The 15,224-nt window shown below is 39.7% G+C and overlaps 1 protein-coding gene across 4 annotated transcripts in view; it reads left to right on the forward strand.

Annotated features, from left to right (window-relative positions):
* Nucleotides 1-15,224, forward strand: part of RALGAPA2 (Ral GTPase activating protein catalytic alpha subunit 2) — a 1,327,630-nt gene that overhangs the window by 172,273 nt on the left and 1,140,133 nt on the right. The window lies entirely within an intron of this gene.

The raw sequence follows: 15,224 nt of genomic DNA on the forward strand, positions 1-15,224 counted from the left end.
ATACCAGGGTATACATTTTGCCAATGTGACAGGGCAGTTCGAATTGGTGGAGGGGTGGCACTATATGTAAAGGATGGCACAGAGTCATGCTTGATTAAAAATCCTGCAGGAAACAAAATGGAGTACTTATGGATAGATATTCCATGTGTAGCAGTGGGTGTTTCATCTTGGCCAGATGGACAATAGTAAAGAAGAAACTATGAAATGCTATCTGAAATTAGAAAGGCGAATAAATTTGGCAACACAGTGATAATGGGAGATTTAAATTACCTCACAAAAAGACGTCGCAAAAACCAAAAGTTTTTTTTAAATTTTTTTTGTGCATAGAATTTATCTAGAAATGTGGACCATCATACCAGCCTTGGTTGATTTAGGCAGTAAGCCACGCTTTCAACCACAACGGGTCATATTTAATCATTGGTCCAATAATGTCTTTTGAATTACTTCAATTCACTACTTTATTAAATTTTCTCTCTTTATCTTTTTTTGTCCATTTATGATAAAATATTTTTGACGGTATTAGAGTAAATATATTTGAAGCGGAATTTCCTTACTTGTGCGGAGCGCCGCCGCGCTTCCAAACCTTTGTCTTCAATGCTGCCGTGCTTTATAGGCGAAGATACTCCAATGGTTGTATGTGAATAGATGAAATAAACTTCCGAATAAGGGTGCTCATACAACTAAGAGCTCCTGTAGTCTGACGTACGTTTCGCGGTTGCGCTGCTTCAGGGACTATGTCCTGATCGGAAAGTTGTAGTATCTGAACTTGAAAAAGTGCAAGGTTAATTCCCGCCAAAATCGCTTCAGTATTTAAATGCCTTAATATTTGCTTCCGTCTAATTCATACGGTGTTTAATGCCTATAGAAATGACAATAGATATGATACCACAAATATTTTTTGCACAAACTTTTCTCAACATAAAATATGCACCTTCCAAATGGATTACAGAATGAACATGGTTACAGTCTTCTCTTACCGCATTCAGTCGCCTAATCCTCTTACCGGCGTTCTGCTGAATTGCCGCGAGATCTAGCCTGATTTTATAGAATCACCCTGCCGCACCTGTGTTTGATTTGGCAGGTAAGTGGATTCACATAAAGTGAATCCACTCTATTTCCTTGTTGAGGCCACCAGGGGTCACTGTATGCAATTGGAAAATCCACCGTTGTTCACATTGTTGCAGTTTTTTAATTCGATCTCCCTTTCTCCAATGTGGATGAATGACTTCTAAGATGGTCCAGTTAATGTCAGAGAAATTGTGATTACAGTCTCTGAAGTGTTACTAAAGGTTCTTCTAATCGACCCGTGTTGATACAGCATTTGTGTTCAGTCAATCTGGTTCTGAACGGACGTTTAGTCATGCCCACGTAGATGAGTGGGCATGGTCAAATGATGGCATACACAACAAAGGAAGATTTACATGTTGCTTGAGGCAGAGGGACTGTCCGACCCGATGGTAATGTAATAGCAGTCTGTGGTGATTTTAGGGCACAGTGGGCACAATTTACACAGTTCATAATGGAGTCTTCAATATTCAGAGACTCATGGAGGCTAGAGTGAACCACTTGGTCTTTAATATTTCTGCCTCGAGAATACTCTATCCGAATTGGTTCCTTAAATAAGGGATGAATTTCTTGGAGAATTGCCCAGTGTCTCCGTATAGCTTTGCTGATCATTGGGGTAGCCAGTGTGTGCCTCATCACTATGGTCTGTTGGTTTGAATCCTCACGCTGTCTCGGCAGAAACATAAATTCCCTGTTAGAGTAGAGGGCTCGTCGGTAAGCTTTTTTAACACTGGATAAAGGGTATCCTCGCTGTAAAAATCTTTCTGCCAAAATTTGAGCCTGTTTCTTGAATTCAGAGTTATCTGTACACAATCGTCGTATGCGCATAAACTGGCCAACAGGTAGATTTAACTTAAATGTGGTAGGGTGAAAACTATCAAATCTTAAGAGGTTGTTGCGGTCACTGGGTTTTCAATACAGAGTGGTGATGACAGAATCTTCATTTTTGGTGATGAGGATATCTAAGTAGGACACTTGATAATGATGAAAATTCATAGTAAATTTGAGACAAGAATTCAATGAGTTGAGCCAAATGTGAAATTCCTGAAGGGCTGTTTGCAGTCCTTCCCATATGATGAACACGTCATCTATATATCTTTTCCAATGCTTCAAGAATGGAGACCATGGATGCTGTTGAATGTATTGATTTTCGAATGCTGGAACAAATAAATTTGCGACATCTGGTGCCATGGCGGCTCCCATAGCTGTTCCCCGAGTTTGCAGGTAAAACTTATCTTGAAAGGAAAAATAGTTGTGACTCAAAGCTAAATCCAATAATTCAATGATGTAAGAAGTTGGTATCCTCTGAGGGTTTGAACGATTCTTTAAAACTGCTGATATTACAGTAAGCAATTCCTCTTGCGGGATTACTGTATACAGCGATTCTATGTCCATGGTGACTAGCAAGCTTTGACTTGACAGTGTGATGGTAGATAAAAATTGGAGCATATGAGACGTGTCTTTGATATATGAAGGTGCTTGCGACACAAATGGCTGTAATAGTTTATCCAAAAAAATGGAGATCGGTTGCAATACGGATTCCTTAGCCGAGACTATAGGTCTTCCAGGCGGGTGTTGTAGGTTCTTGTGGATCTTTGGTACTATATATAGTACTGGAATCCTTGGATGTTTATTGATCAGGAAGTCACATTCACTCTTTGTGAGGAATTTCTGTTGATAACCGAATTCCACTATACGTATTATCTCCGCTTGGAATACTGTCTGTTGGATCTGCTTCTAGTTCTTGGTAAAATGTTGTGTTTGAAAGTTGACGTTGTACTTCTTCAATATACGCTGATGTGCTCATCACTACAACCGCGCCTCCCTTGTCAGCTGGTTTTATTACTATGTCCCTTCTATCTTGTAATTGATGTAGCGCCTGTGATTCTTCTTTGGATAGATTAAAATAAGTGACAATGCAATTTTTCAATATTTTCAACATCATGCATCACCAATGTGGAAAAACTATGTTCATTGTAAACCGCTAACTTGAAGCGATAGTTACTGTTCATTGTAAACCGGGGTGATATGTATATTATACAGGAACCTCCGGTATATAAATTCTTAAATAAATAAATAAATAAATAAAATAAATAAATAAATAAAAGTGTTAATGGCTGCATCTCCCAGTGGTGGTGGGCTCCGTTTTGATTTAGGTTTTACGATAGGAGTAATAACTGTTGGTGGACTCACTACTGGGGATTGAGATAGATAAATTTTTCTCTGAAGCTGCCGGATGAATTTGTGAAAGTCACAACGAAACTGAAAGGGATCATGTCTCTGTGCTGGTACAAAATTTAAACCTTTGTTCAGCACTTTTTCTTCCAGTGCTGACAAGGGATTCCCCGATTATATTAATTACTGCTGATGTGGGGGCCAATCCATCTGTCCTGTGGTTTGTTTGTTGGAAGGGTACTGCGACCTGGTTTTCGGTCGATTCCGCTCTGCTTGTTGGTAATTTCGAGATCCTCTCCTTCTGCCCCTGTATGTTTGACCTCGCTGTCCTCGCTGATATGAAGGTTTTGAAGCGTCCCCTAAAGGGAGTTCTTCATCGCTTCCTGATGAGTTGACTGACGTATTGAACGTGACTTTTCTTGGTTTAGCTTCTTGATTTAACCAGGGATAAATTAACCCTTTCTTGTAATCCCCTTCATCTCTGTGGAATTTTTCAATTTTGGTGATTTTAATTTCTTCTTTAAACTTTTCCATATTACGCTTAAACTCCTGCAAGGTGTTGTCAAACAGATCTAATGCTACATTGCTTTTTAAGGACTCCAACATGGTGTCAGACTGTTGTTGTATTTCTTGGGATATCTTACGTGTCTGACTCACAATTAATAACATTAGGTCCATTGAGCATTTATTAAGGACATGGGACCATTGTTCTAGAAATTCGGGGTACTCTGTATAGATTTTAGGTGCTTTCACCATCCTGAGCCCTCGTGGAATACGCTGGTGTTTTAGATATTCAACCATTGTGACTCCGTGCAATTCTGTGCGTATCCAACGTATATGTAGCATAGTTAATTCAGTCCAACTTGAAGATGCAGAGATGGCTGTATCTGAGCCAGTATTTATTGGGGCAATATCTCATCAGGACATGTTAAAGAGGTTATGTTTTTAGATACCATAAATGATTGCTTCATGGGGCAGCTGATCCTAAAACTGACAAGAGGGGCAGACACTTAAGATCTAGTCCTCAGTGGAACACACAACCTGAAGAAAGGATTACTGTCCTGGGGACCTAAGCAGTAGTGATAATTATCTATCTATTTACATCCTTTATACACCATATACAAATATGAATGATCAATGTGGTTTACATCTAAATAAGATGAAACAAGTATGTAAACTTAAGATTTCCATTAACATAACATGCTTTAATATAAACACAAAATCAGCAAAACATCAAGACCTTGTGAAAAAAATGCCTTTTAAAATTCAAGCATCTGAGTAAGTATAAAATATGTAGTCGTCATACATTAGTAGAGAGGAATTCCTAGAATAGTAATGTTTTTTAAATTTCTTCCTAAATCTGTTTCTTGTTTCAGAACCAATAGCAATATATTCCATAACTGTGAACCGGATAACAAGAATGTAAGATTGTGAGTGCTCTGCAAACAAAACCTCTTGAAAGATGAAAATAAGAGAGTCAACAGGATGCAGAGCTTGGCCAAGAATATAAATATCTCTCTTAAATACTCAGGACCATCTTCCTGTAGAGTGTTAAAAACAAAAAAACAAAACAAAACTGTGTTAAAAATTTAAATGTATTATGTAAAATCACAGGAAGCCAATATAATTCAATCTACTTTGGTTTAATGTGATCAAACTTATTACAGCCCGTAATTAAATGAGCAGTCGAGTTCTAGATAACTTCAAGAAACCTCAGTTCTTTTTTAGGAAGTCCCAAATAAATTACATTGCAATAATTAAATGAAAGTAATATCGTAGTGCAATCAAATTTGACATAATCACCGGAGGGGAGAACGCTAATTAGAATTACTGCAGCAGCATATAACTTTAAAAAGGGAGACTTGATTGAATGAGAAAATTAGAATAAAAACTAAAAGGAGCTGTTGCAAAAGCTGAAAGTTTGCATGAGGTATGGACATAATTTAAAAATACCATCTTGGAAGTCTGAATAAAATGTATCCCATGCATTTAAAAAGGTTGAAGGAAAACCCAACAACTGCTAATATGTTTTAATGGTGAGATGAAAGAGGCAGTTAGTCAAAAGGGCATCATTCAAAAAATAGAAAGCAAAGCCAAAAGTAGAAAATAAGTAAGAGCATAAGCACTAGCAAGTTAGTTGTAAAACAGTAGTAAGACAGGCCAAGGAAGAATTTGAAAACAAAAAAGCTTGACAGAGAGGCAAAAATAAATTTTTTAAATTTAATTTAATTTATTTATTTATTTATAGATTCTTATATACCGCGGTACATATAGTTATACATCACCTCGGTTTACAGTGAAACAAATTAGCAACAGGCTTTACATATAACAGGTTAAACAGAAGAACATTTAACAGCTACAGGCTTTACAAAAATAACGGGTTTCAAGGGTAATATGCTAACTTCATTAACTATGATAACCAAAATATATTAATTTTCAAATGCTATTTATTTTATTTATTTATTTTTATAGTACATTTGAAGCAAAGAGCCTATGAGGGAGTCATTTGCTAGATGACAAAGGGTAAAAAGGATGCTCATGGAGGACAAGGAAATAGCAGAAAACATGAATGGAGGAGGTCAATGTAATGCTGATCTCTAAAAAGGGCTCCAAAGATGATTTGGGAACTATATACTGGTGAGCCTGATGTTGGTGCCAGGCAAAATTGTAGAAGCTATCCTTAAAAATGAAATTACTGAATATATAAATAAACACGACTTAATAGGGAAGAGTCGTCAAAGGAAAAGTCTTAGCTTAAAAATCTATAAGATACATTTTTAAGGTATAAATAAACATAGTTAAAGATGAATCGATTGATATAGTATGTTTGGATTTTCAGAAGGCATTTGACAATCTCCCATGAGAGAGACTTCAGATAATTACAAAATCATATGCTAGTAGGCAGTGTCCTATTGTGGAGTGGTAATGTGAGGAACTGCTGAAGGACCTTGCAAAACCCAGAGACTGGGCATCTGAATTGCAGATTAAATTTAATGTGGGAAAGTACAAAGTGATGTTCACAGGGAAAATAATCCCAGCTAGTGGTACACAATATAATCCCATATTGGGATTCATTACCCAGGAAAAAGACCTTGGTGTCTTTGAGAACAATACATTGAAATCCACAGCTCAGTGTGTAAGTGGTCAAAAAAAGCAAATAGAATGTTAGGAATGATACAGAAAGGAATGGAAATAAAACTGAAAATATCATATTGCTTCTATATTGATCTCTGAATTTGACTACACCTTAAATATTGTATGCAGCTCTGGTTATCCCATCTCAAAAATACATAGCAGAGCTATAAAAGATGAAGAAGGTGACATAATTGGGATGGAATTGCTCCCCTGTGGCTACACAGATTAGGGTTCTTAAGCATGGAAAAGAGATGACTTGGGGGTGGGGGAAGGAGAATCATGAGTGGTGTGGAATGGGTAAACAAAGGATGGTTATTTATCCTTTCAAATAATATCAGAACATAGGGACACCCCATGAAAATAACTAATATATTTAAAACAAATCAGAGACTATACTTTTTCACTATGCGCACAATCATGCTGTGGAATCTGTTGCCAGAGGATGTGGTCAAAGTGACTAGTATAGTGGCGTTTAATATAGGTTTGGACAGGTTCCTGGAGGAAAAGTCCATAAAACATTGTTAGCCAGTTAGACTAGAAAAAACTGTTGCTATCTTTGGGAGTGAGTAATAAATCTCTTTTGGGATCTGTTGGGTAGCTGGGACTTGTCCTAACCACTGTCAGAGACAAAATGCTATCCTTGATGGACTTTGAACTGACCCAGCATGTTATGTTCTTTTGAGAATATGCAAATGCCTTCTAGTTACCTGAAACTGGATCTAAAATAAAGGGTCCAGACTTCCCCAGGGTTTGGGGTGATCCAACTACCACACCACTCCATGGTAGTGAAATCAGTATTGAAATGTGAATACACTCTGGGTTGGGTGAACAAAGCCCTAAGATAAACAAAAGTCCCCAGTTAAGTAAAACATTAAACTCTTGTATATAAATGGGAAAAAGAGCAATATAGGCTCATAGTATGGGAAATAAAGTCCCAGATCTAGAGGCAGTCATGGAAGTGGCTGATTTAGATGTAGTGGCTGTGATGGATACATGTAAAGTCATGACTGGGATATGGTTACACCAGGCTACAATCTATTCAGGAAGGACAAGGTAGGAAGAAATTGAGGAGGATGGGCACGAGATATATAAAACAAATATATTAAAGTAACATAGTTGCAGGGCTTATGAGCCAAGGAAGAGGAACTATGGATTAATCTGAAAAGGAGGAATGGAACATCTATTTTGGTGTAATATATAGTTTCCCGTCGATAGCAGGGCTGAATTAGCCATGCTGTCCTGGGATCTGTCAATCAGGTCCGGGAGGCGGAGCTTGACAAAGCAGAGATTAATCTTTGTTCCCTCTGCAGCTGTGCATGTGTTCCCGCGCAGGAAGTATCAGATTCTCCTCAGTCTGATTCTTCCGCGCGTGGGATCGCACGCGGAGCTGTACTTCTCCTCATGTCGAAATCAGGATTCAAGCGCTGCCGCTGTGGAGAGGGTGATGTCTGTCACGGACGGACATGACCGATGTTACCGCTGCCTCCGCGGTAGCCACGATGTACCTAATTGCGAATTTTGTGCAAAAATGTCACCCAGAGCCAAGCGACAAAGGGCCTACCGATTGAAAGAGCTATTGAGTACCTCTGACCCGTCGGAGGCACATTCTTCACCGGGCCTGGTGAAAAAAGCTACACATTCGGTAATAAGGGAGACATCTTCGGACACCTCTCGGCCGAGAGAACCAGAACAAACTAAGGTACGGGGGAAGCAGGGCTCTGACTTACCCAACCGAAGTCACTCGTCCAGCCACTCGACTTCCAGCCGTGAGTCGACACGGCACAAATCGCTGTGCCATAAGGCGCCAAAAAAGCATACTCATGACAAGCGAGTGCTTCGGTGTCGTCAGATAAGGACAGGATGGCGCCAGACCCTTCTAATAAGCATACGGCGCTGCATTCACCCGCTCGCAAGAAGACTTTGGCGCACAAAAGGGCGCCGCATCCTTCGGCGCAGAAGTCGGCGCCGGAGCCATCAGCACGCAGGATGGCGCCGGATCCATCGGCGTGCAAGACGGCGCCGGAGCCAATGAAGATGACGTCGGGATCAAAGTCCATATTGGAAAGTACTTCGGCGCAGCAACCATCAGTAGTGCCAGTAAGAACATTGGTCACAATTAGGACCGGTCACAATCCAGAACTATATTCCTTATCAGGGAAAACGGTGCATACTGCGGAACACTATAAGAGACCACATAAGCGTAAACATCACGCCAGATCTCATTCTAGTTCCAGTGACTCCAGACACAGGACGTCAAATACCTCGTCAAAGAAATCAAGGGAAGCACTGTTCACTGGGGAGGGTGTCTCCAGTGAAAAGCCCCTCCAGGGGACCTTTCCTCCCTGTGCTTACCACCTGAGGGCCCTTCTCTCTCAGGTTATAGTACTGGTGATCAATAATATTCCTCAGTCAAATCTCTAGTAAATATCTTTTTATTAGATAAAAGTAGGAAACAAGACAGATAAGAATGCGAGAATTATAGTCAGCTCTCGGGAGTAGTTCGAGACAGTACCAAATAGTGACTTGCCTCAGTAGCTACTCAACTTATACATCACATATAGCTTTGTTATATAGCACAGTGTTTCTACTTTTTTTTTCTTTCTCCGGGGCTTACCATATTAGGCATGGAAAATTACAGAAGCTTCTTAATACTAAGGCTAGAATTGAGAGCTGCCAAATACCTTTATCTGAGATACTTTTCTGTTCACTGGTTTCTGGCCTTGGACTCATAATGGGTGATTTTTGTGTAGCCACTGTTTCAGTTTCTTGCTCAAGGTCATGCTTGTTTCTCACTTGTGCTGCATTTTTGCTGAAGTCTTCATTTCATTTCTTATTATTTATTTTAACTCATTCCATCTTCATTCCCCTCTTGAAGAATTATAGCTAATAATTCTTCATACCTGATGGCTCGTATCCGGCTGTCTTAGGTTGCCAAGCATCACCTGTCCTAGTGATAGGAGACCCTGATCTTACCCGTCATAGCCAAGCATACTATTCTTACCATCGGTTTTACATAAGGGATTCAGCTTCAAGAACCCGTGGTTCAGCATATAGAGTAGGCACATAGTTGTTCTGAGAGACCATAATCTTGGCAGAAAGCATCTTAGGACGAAGGTGTTACAGGCATGAGCAAATGCACGGGAGACAGAAACATAACAGTAGGCATAGGGCAAGGAATCCAATACACTAACTGCACTAACCACATCCTCTGGCAACAAATTCCAGAGCTTTATTGTGCGTTGAGTGAAAAAGAATTTTCTCCGATTAGTCTTAAATGTGCTACTTGCTAACTTCATGGAATGCCCCCTAGTCCTTCTCGCTGCGGCATTCTGTAGTAGTTGAAGTGGTTTTAAGCTCACTTTGGGTAGACCTATCAAGAGTGAATTGCAGTAGTCAAGGCTGGTGAAGATAAGAGATTGTAAGACGGTTCTGAAATCTTGGTGGTGAAGCATCGGTTTTAGGTGTTTAAGAATTTGGAGTTTGTGGAAACCTTCTTTTATTTTTGTTGTGATGTGCTTTTTGTAGGTTAGTTCACTGTCAATCCAAATGCCGAGGTCTTTTACGTTGTCTTTAAGTGGTATGTTGATGTTGTTATTTGGAAGGATGGGGTGGTTTTGGATCCTGAGTTTTTTCTTTCGATTAGGATGCATCCAGTTTTGCTCATGTTTAGACATAATTTTAGGTAGTTTAGCATATTTTTTATCGACTCCAGATGAGAGGCAGCTAGTATCATTGCATCTTTGGTGGTGGATGTAATTGGAATGAGGAGTTGTATGTCGTCAGCATACATGTAGTAAGATACGCCTAGGCTTGATAGGAGTTGGCATAGAGGGAGTAGATAAATATTAAAGAATGTGGCCGAAAGAGCGGACCCTTGTGGCACTCCTGTTTCAAGGGGGATGGCTTCTGATGCGTTGTTGTTGGTCGACTTTGAAGAATTTGTCTTTTAGATAAGAAGTGAACCAGTCAAGAGTTTTGCCTGAGAGCCCTATGTTTGCTAGACTAGATATTAGCTTTTTGTGGTCAACTGTGTCAAAAGCTGCGGAAAGGTCGAGAAGGATTAGTATGTGACCTATTTTATTATCAAAGCCTCTTAGTATATTATTGGATAGGTTGAGCAGTAGAGTTTCCGTGCTGAGGTTTTTCCTAAAGCTGTGTTGGGTGGGATGTAGTATTTTGAAGTTCTCGAGGTGTTCGTTGAGTTGTTTCAGGACCGCTTTCCCTGTCAGTTTTGCAAGTAGGGGTGGATTTGATATTGGTCGGTAGGTGTTCAGGTCGTTTGGGTTCAGGTTCTTTCTTTTTAGTATTGGTCTGATATTTGCAATTTTTAACTTTGCTGGTAGCTCACCTTCGAGAGATTTATTGATAATTGCTGCTACTGTTGGGGCTATGAAATGAGCAATTTCCTTTAGCTTTCGCGTGGGGATGGTGTCTAGGTCATGGCGGGCTGGATTTATTTTTCTTAGCATTTTTTCTGTTTCCGTGGAAGAAATTGGTTCGACGTTAGACCATGGTGTTGAATTTGAAGTGGATATTTGGTTTTCTTCAATCGAGGAGTTGTTGAGGGCATCCGTTATTTTGATTATTTTGTTCTTGAAGAACGTTGCTAAGTCTTGGCTTAAATTTTTGGATTCGGTTGTGTTGGAGTTGATGTTTTCAGAAATGAGGTTGTTTACTATGTTGTAAAGGGATTTGGATTTATTGGAGGAGTTTTTGATCTTTTGGCTGTAGTAGTCACGTTTAGTATTCAGAATCATTTTTTTTTTATAAGCGGCTAGTTGCGTGCAATATCTCTGCAGTGTCATGGTGCACTTGTCTTTTTGCCATTCTTTTTCACATTTCCTAAGGTTGGATTTCATGTTTCTTAGTTGAGCGTTGAACCATGGGTTCTGTTGTTCCTTATGATTTTTTAGCTGTTTAAGTTTCTCAGGGTTTATAGTATTTGCAGGGTCTTCCGTAATTTGGAACCAGGAATTGATGGCGTTGTTTATATTTGAGAGGTCCAGATTTGCTAGTTGTTTTCCAAGTTCTTGTTGGAGAAGGTTTGTTTGGAAGGGTGGTCGGTATTTGAAGGCACGTTGTGATTCGTTTGTTTTTGTTGAGTTGTTGATGTTTGCTTTCGTCTTGCATTGTAAGAGGTAGTGATCGGACCAGGGGACTGGTCTGTATGTAATAGAAGTGTTTGAGAAGTAGTTATTGGTGAAAATCAGGTCCAGTGTATGTCCCACTTTGTGTGTGGGGTTCACTTGTAGGTTGCAATTTAGACTTGATAGCATGTCTAGTAGGGTTTGGCAATTTTGTGATCTAGGACTTGTATCTGTGTGAAGATTGAAGTCGCCAAGGATGATAGTAGGTTTTTTCATGCTGATGTTTGTTATTAGGAATTCCAGTAGCAGAGAGAGATCGTTATCTAGAAGCTTGGGCGGGCAGTATACTAGGCATATTTGTAAGTTTTGTGAGTCAGAGAGATATTTCAAATTGTTTTGGGAGATTGTGTGGGATCACTTTCACTGAGAAATGTTTTTTTATAATAAGGAGCAGTCCACCTCCTCTTTGGTATTTGCGAGGGATTGAAAAAGTGTCATATGCACTGTTGTTTATTTGGTTCGTTAATACTTGGTCGGTATTTTTGAACCATGTTTGCTATAGCTATGAAATCGGGTGTTTTTTCTTGTAGTATGTCAGATATTAACATGTATTTTTTGGTTAAGGATTGAGCATTTATGAGAAGGAAAGTGAGACATAGTATGTTTTTGATATTTTTCACTAGTGGTAAGTTCATTAGGTATCTGTGTCTTAACTGATGAGGCTTGTTGGTCTTTGGTATGTCTGATGAATTTCGTTGATGTTTTTATGTTTAGCTGGTGTGAACTAGTTGAGAGACGGAAGAGTGTTTGGGGGATGTTGTTAAAGATGTGGGAGCTTTACGAGATTGATCTTAGAGCTTTGTTGGATTATGATGATTGCTGAAGGTTGAATTTTGATGAGATCTGGATGGGAGCTGGAGTATGCTTGGTGAGATCGGATGTGTGCTGGATGGTGTTTGATGTGATTGCTGAAGCATGGAGTTTGATGAGGTGAGATGAGATCCGGATATATAATACACTAATTGTATACAGTCCTTCTCCCAAAGCAACCTAAAATTTAACTAGGAACTGAACAAATTTAAGATGAAGGCAGCAGTCCAGCAGCAAGGGGGGGGGGCCTCCCAATCTTCTGCATCAAGTGTCACATGTATGATTTTTTTACCCTCTGAGAAATTGTATGTGTGCATCTGATGCAAAGAGCTCCTGTCTCAGAGAATGAGTCTGATCTCTGGAGGAAATGAGGCAGACAGAGAGGTATGTAGATGAGACCTTCAGGGACATAGTACCCAATTCCCAACTCCAGTCTGGCAGCCCTGGTGCTGCCTTGGAGGAAGATGGTCTCATGATCTGAGAGCATCAACCTGGTACAGCAGGAAATGATCCTGTAGCAAGGACCTAATCTCCAGGTGGTGCATTGTCCTTTTGCACCGAGGATGTGGCTCCCAGGGCTACTGTCCAGGAGGGGGAAATGTTAGGTTGGCCATTACAGTTGGTGATAGCTATTAGGAATGTAGACAGCTGGGTGGCCGGTAGGCGTGAGGATCGCCTGGTAAAATGCCTACCTGGTGCGAAGGTGGCGGACCTTACGCATCACCTAGATAGGATTTTAGTCACTGCTGGGGAGGAGCCAGCTGTTGTGGTACATGTGGGCACAAACAACATAGGAAAATGTGGGAGGGATGTACTTGAAGCCAAATTTAGGCTCTTAAGTAGAAAGCTGAAATCCAGAATCTCTAGGGTAGTGTTCTCGGAAATGCTCCCTGTTCCATGCACAGGTCCCCAGAGGCAGGCAGAGCTCTGGAGTTTCATAATGTGGATGAGACGATGGTGCAAGGAAGAAGGATTCAGTTTTGTAAGGAACTGTGGAACTTTTTGGGGCAGGAGGAGTCTTTTCCAAAGGGATGGACTCCACCTTAACCAGGGTGGAACCAGGCTTTAAAAAGGAGATAGAGCAGCTTTTAAACTAAATCAAAGTGGAAAGACGACAGTCACTCAGCAGCGCATGGTTCGGAGGGAGGTATCTTCAAAGGATACTAATGAAGCATTAGTGTTAAGGTATCCCAGCAGAAAGGTTCCAATAATAAGAAAAGTAGTCTAAGTGCCTATAATTAAAAAATCACCTGAGCTAAAAGATTCCAATTTATCCCTGTCAACTGAAAACAATGATAATACAAACAAAAATCACACGTTGAAATGTTTGTATGCTAATGCCAGAAATATAAGTAGTTAGATGGAAGAATTGGTTCATAGCAGTGAATGATGACATAGACTTAATTGGCATCTCAGAGACATGGTGGAAAGAGGATAACCAATCGGATAGTGCTACACTAGGGTACAAATTATATCAGAATGACAGAGAGCATCTTGGTGACAGGGTGGTGCTTTGTGTCTGGAATGGCATAGAGTTCAACAGGATAAAGATCCTGCATGAGACTAAATGCACAATCAAATCCTTATGGGTAGAAATCCCTTGTGTGTTGGGGAAGAATATAGTGATAGGAGTGTCTACCATCTATATGCCCAAGATAGTGAGACGGACAGTGAAATGCTAAGAGAAATTTGGGAAGCTAACCAAATTGGTAGTGCACTAATAACGGGAGATTTCAATTACCCCAGTATTGACTGTGTAAGTGAAACATCAGGACATGCTAGAGGGATAAAGTTCCTGGATGGAATAAATGACAGTTTTATGGAGCAATTGGTTCAGGAACAGATGAGAGAGGGACCAATTTTTTTTTAAATTTACTTAATCTTTATTAATTTTTCCAAACTTTATAAAGTATCCACTTTGACATAAAATGTGGTATTACAATACAGAAATAAATATAGCATTGATTAAACATAATCCATGCATCTAGTTATAGGAAGCAATTCTTTCCATTATAGTACCCATTAGACCCCTACATGGGGGGAATGGACCAGTTTTAGATCTAATTGTCAGTGGATCGCAGGATTTGGTGAGAGAGGTAACGGTGGGGCTTTTTGGCAATAGGATCATAACATAATCAAATTTGAATTAATGACTAGAAGGGGGGTGGGGGCAGTAAGTTAATCCACGGCTGTGGCACCAAACTTTCAAAAGGGAAACTTTTTGATAAAATGAGAAAACGTGTAAAAAAATTTCGAAAGGTACAGCTACAAAGGTAAAGTATGCAAAAGGCGTGGACATTGTTTAAAAAAACAAAACAAAACATCTGTAAACAGGTTCTCCTTAGACAACAGGGTGGACTTGCGATTCTTAATACCCACCTTCCTGGAGAAATACTACCTCCCTAAAGCTTAAATTTTGTTTCTTCCTACTCCTTGAATTGTCATGAATAAAACTACCACTTGGATGTTTTTGCTTCTTTGAAATAGGTCAGCAAAACATTTTTTTCTTGGTGCTTTAAGTCTCCTTTCCAGGCTGCCAATTTCAGTTTTACAGAGAGTGTGAGGCACACTGCATTCTCTGAGGAGCAGTGAAAAATTGGAAAAGGCATACAAATCATTTGTATTTATTAAACAATGGGAATTAAGTAAGCAGTTGCTCTTAGGGCATACATTCACATGATATTCTGAACTTTGGTGTATTTTGAGGCACAAGGCTTTTTCTGGTGCTTTAAATAGCTCAAGAAGTTTCTGTATAACTATATTTCAGAAGGGTCTTTTTTTGCCCCTGTAATAGTGTTGGGTTTTTGTTTTCTTTTTATTGTGAAGAAAGAGTGCTGAACACATTTATTCTATCCAATCTTACTGAAAGTAATAGTCATGTTGGCCAAAAAT

The sequence above is a fragment of the Rhinatrema bivittatum genome, chromosome 3, assembly GCF_901001135.1.
Source record: "Rhinatrema bivittatum chromosome 3, aRhiBiv1.1, whole genome shotgun sequence".
Taxonomy (NCBI): Eukaryota; Metazoa; Chordata; class Amphibia; order Gymnophiona; family Rhinatrematidae; genus Rhinatrema; species Rhinatrema bivittatum.